We start from the raw sequence: 5209 nt of genomic DNA on the forward strand, positions 1-5209 counted from the left end.
AAGATTGGGACTGCAGGACTAGGGGAGTAGAAAAATAAGAGGTGACATGATTCAGAGAGAAAATGAACAGTGTAGAGAGAGTAGTTTGGGAGTTCCTATTTGGTCTCTCGAGAAACAAGAATAAGGAGATACCCAACAAAATTAAAAGGCAACATTTCTAACTGATAAAAAGACATTCTTTATTACATAAAGCACTTTTGAGATCTACTGATGAAGAGTGCTATAAAAGAGCTGGGCATTATTATAACGCAATTAACCTGTGGAACTCATTGTGACATTGATACTCAGACACCTGCTGAACTCTTAATGGATAATGAGAACACCCACAGTTATTAGAAGGGATACAAAGTTATAAAGGCTATATACTCTTCTGTGTAAGGAAACCACCAACCACCATGGGCTAGGCAGAAATTGCCCTTATGAGCAGGATATCTGTGCCCTCCCCCACTCTACTAAAATGCACCTATTATAGAGTTTCTTGAACTTCCTTGGAAGCACCTGATACTAGCTATGGTTGAAGAGAGGATACTGAATTAGATGGACTGTTGGTATGGCATTGCCTATGTTCCTGTCCCATGTTCCTCAATTTTAAGACTAGAAACTAGGAACTTCTGAAGGAGATTCCCCGCTCTGACTCTTAACTCCCTCTGTGCATGACCTTGGGCAAGTCACTGAACCTCTGAGTGCGATTTTTTAAAAACACCTAAGTCACTTAGATGCTTTAAGTCATTGCTTTTCAATGAGACTCATGCTCCTAAGTCACATAAGGTAGGATTTTCAATAGCACCGATGTCTAAATTGTACAGATGGGAAAAGGAAGCCATACAACTCTCCCAGGATTAATCAGTACTCTGTATCTGCCAAACCCTTACCAAACATGAATGTTACTATTATCCCTTTGGCTGGTTTTCCAACCCTGTTCTTTTTAGTTTACATTTTTGAATACAGAGTAGTCACTTGTGCCTCTATAGTTTTCCAGGTAACTTTGGATCATATCTCACTCCTTGCTGATACCTCCAGGAGTGCCAACTGCTTGCTACGTTCTCCATCCTTTGTGCCATCAATGGAAAGTAAAAAACCTGGATATCCACTGTTGCTTCCTTCCTAAAATTTCCTAAGAAAGGATTGGTTATGACTGAGTGAGGGTTGGCAGATTGTTAATTAATATTGTACCAACAGGGAGGCATTAATAGTCCTCATCAGCAACAGTGCTGGGTACAGCCCAACCTTTTGCCAGCTATGAGATGTGTGGGTTCACTGGTACAGATTTCTCCCTGGGACCCTCAGAAACTCTGAATGAGACTTGAACACGGAGTGTGGTGCATTTGGTCTTTCCTGGACTGGCATTGCTTTCTGGGTACCAGAGCAACATTCCTGAATCTGATCAATTTTGTCTGAAAAACAAGATGAGAGAAACATTCAGCCATGAGACTGAGAAACAATTCTTATTTGTAGCCCCTAGGTGCTACTTCAATAGTCATGGATCAGGGCCTCACTGTGCTAAGCACGGTACAAATGCATAACAGAAGATATGTCTACACAGCAAAAGCTGTGCATGGCCTAGTCTACCTGAGCTAGCTTGAATCCAACTAGCAGGGCTAACAATAACAGCCAAGACCGCATAGTGTGGACTTCAGCACAGGTAGTACAAGCCCGGCATGGACACTGCGTGTGTACTTGGCTCACTCTGAAGTCCATGCTGTGCTGTCTTCTCTGCTATTATTATCTGCACTAGCTGGATTCAAGCTAACTTAGGTCGGCTAGACTGTGCACAGCTTTTGCTCTGTCAACATACCCAAAGAGGCATTCCCTGTCCATAGACTTTACGGTCTAAGTCCTGGTCTACACTGGGGGGTAGCTGAAGTTGACGTACTTAGATCTACTTACCGCGGTGTCTTCACTGTGTTAAGTCGATGGCTGACGCTCCCCCATCGACTCCGTCTATGCTTCTTGCTCCGGTGGAGTAGCGGAGTCGACGGGAGAGCACTTGGCAGTAGATTTATCGCATCTATAAATCGACCCCCGCTGAATCGATCGCTGTCCGTCGATCCTGTGCAGAATGTAGACATGCCCTAAGTAAACTTAGGTTAATCATTTGGCCACCTAGTAGGAACAATCCTGCTTATGCTGCAGTGGAGAAAAAGAGACTTGTATCATGGCTGCTGCATAGACTTGTAAGATCCTAATTCTACAAGCAATTATAGCTCTGCTACCGTTAAGGCTGAGTGTGACTTTTAAAAAGATGACTCTTCTAAATACTCTAAAATCTATGTGCTCTCTCAGATTGTCTTGAAATTTGCTGTGCCTCATGGGGGCATGTGGTAGCATTGGTAGTCCAAATGAGAGGTCATTTGAGCCAGGGGGTCCTGAGATAAAGGCCCTTAAAAAAAAATCTTGTGTTCTTGAGATACAGCCCCGTTAAAAAAATCATGTGTTTTACAAGCAGACTCTAATTTTACTTTAGAAGTATTGTCAAGGAAATTAGCATTAATTAAATAGAGGGAAGATGAAAGACTCTAGTAAGCAGTTATGGTAAATATAATAATGAGTCATACTCTTCACCCATTTCCTAAACAATGGGACTGAGTGTGAACAAAGGAAAGCAAGTCACTGGGTCATGTAGTCAAGCGGTTCCTGATATACAGCCCCCTAACATGAGCTGCTCATAAGATTTTCAGAGTCTTATAATTTTGGGGGGGGTGTAGAGGTAGGCCAACAGGGGAATTGGAGCAGTGTTTAGGAGCACTGGCACAGTGCACCAAGATGTTGGGGGTGCCAGGTGGACCCTGTCCTTTTGCCAATCTTACAACTATGCTCTGGTACAACTACTGAGGGGCCAGAACACACCAGACAATGATCCCTGTTAGTGCAAGGAATTATTCCAACATGGTTTTTGAAAACCCACTTCGATGACTAGAGCTTTGACAAAGAACAGGGTTTCCAAAACTGTCATTTTTCTATGATCCCTCAATGAATAAGGGATCATTCTTGAAGGAACCTTTGCTCTCTGGGAGTGTAAAAGTGCGGACAGAGCAGAACCATAGGGGAAGAAAGTATGGCACTTTCCCCTCCCATGACATACATTGGGTGGTGGGAGGGAAGGGCAGTGAAAACATCTGTGCCCTCCCCCACTCTACTAAAAATACCCTCCAGAGTTTCTCCACCAGGCCAAGGGAGGGAGCCCAGAGACTCCCCTTCTCTCCACTGCCCCCGATCAGGGGATGGAACCCAGAATGCCTCTCTTTCCCATGCTGCCTCCAGCTGTGGGGAAGGGACACCAGGCTCACCCTTCCCCCTGCTGCTGCTGCTTCAAGGGGAAAAGGGGAGGCTGTGCAGTGGCGGGGGCACTTCAGCTCTGCCCCCCAACCTGCTGACATCCATGCCCCCCTCATTTCTGTCCCACACCCACAGGCGCCGGCTTTTTTCCTTTGCCCGGGGGTGCTCAACTCCCGCTCAACCCCAGGCCCGCCCCCACTCCACCTCTTCCCCCAATGCTCCACCCCTGCCCCGCCTCTTCCCACCCAGTTCCACCTCCTCCCCTGAGTGCGCCTCGTCCCCTACTCCTCCTGCACACCGCGGGACAGCTGATCGCGACTGCTGGGAAGCGCTGGGAGGGAGGGGGAGGAGTTGATCAGCGGGGCTTCCGGCAGGTGGGAGGTACTGGGGTGTGTGTGGGGGAGCTGGATGATGGTGGGTGCTAAGCACTGGCTAATTTTTTTCTGTGGGTGTTCCAGCCCTGGAGCACCCATGGAGTTGGCGCCTATGCCCACACCTTCAAAACATACCCCACTGGCTCCGTGTCAGTCTCCTGTTCCTGCATTCTTTGCCCAGCTCCCTAAGCCAAGGGGACCTTGCTGATGCCCACTCCTCCCTGGGAAGAAGGGAGGACCAGGCTGCCCTGGACAGGCAGAAAGATGGGAGATGAGGAGCTGATGCAAGGGCAATGAAGGGACTAGCTGCAGCCAAAGCAATCTGAGGCCAGTTTAACCATTGCCAAGGAGCGAGAGGTCGTGGAGGGGGAAAACTGGGCTGTGAAACACAGGCGTGCTTAGAAATTATTTGTAAACAAACAAGAAAATGAACTACTCAAAAACTTCATTTAATGCAGAATTAAGGTGCCTCAGAAATGTTGAGTTCAGCTACACTCAAACCTCTGAAAACCAAGAGGTGAGGTCATGCCACCCCTGCAATGCCACCTTAACTCTGCCCTCCTTGCGCGATGCCTGAACATGTGCAGACTTAGCCCTGTACCCTTACCAATGCAACAGAACACTCTAGGAACAGAGCACAGGATCATTGCAGGACAAAGTCTAACACCTTTTTGTCGCTAAGGCCAAAGTCTGATTTAGGTCAGGCATAGTGAACAGGAGCTACTTACAGCTGGCCTACACTCAAACACTGAGCCTACGCACACAAGCCACCCCAGACTTGCAAAATGTTAGCACCCCTTCTCCATTGCCCTGAAGATTCCTTCAGAGACATTGCCTTCACTTACCTGTCACTACGGCCTGGGGGCCACAGTCATGCATGTCAATCCCCATAACAAGCAGACCCCTGTGCACTGCTTCTTTCTGACACAAACTGCAGAACTCAGTGCTGAAATGCGGCATACTTGACCCTTCGGGTGTACCTATGCCTCTCCTCGGGTCACAGCAACAGCTCTTCCAACCTTCTCCAACTGTCCCTCTACTCTTCAGTACAGCTACGCCTACACCCAGTGAATCTGACGAGATAAATGCCGTCACGGTGGTGACAGGCAGATAAATGCTGCAATTCAAATCAGGAACGTAGCACAAACAACCATACCTTCTCGTAGTCCTTCACGTCTCCCGCTTGTGGCATCACCCTTCCATTCCCACTTGATATTGGCAAAGGAGATGTTTTGGCTATTCAGCCATCCCCTCTAGCTATGTGAACACTGAATATTGCACTTGGACTCTGCTTTTCTGTGGCAATCACCACCATCATAGCTGAGGATTTGCAAAAACATTAATTAACTTAGCTCCCCCCCACCCCCCGCAACACTCCTGTGAACAAGGGCAGTTATCCCTGTTTTATAGATGGGCGAAACAGAGACATTTAGTGACTTGTCCAAGGTGTCACAGGCATCCTGAGTCCAAATCAAAATGCATTCTTGCCACTACCCCACCCACACAGACTTAGCAGCTCCTGTCCTGACTAGTAATGAGACTCACCTGCCCTGCAGCAA

Source organism: Emys orbicularis, chromosome 1 (assembly GCF_028017835.1).
Source record: "Emys orbicularis isolate rEmyOrb1 chromosome 1, rEmyOrb1.hap1, whole genome shotgun sequence".
NCBI classification, from domain to species: Eukaryota; Metazoa; Chordata; order Testudines; family Emydidae; genus Emys; species Emys orbicularis.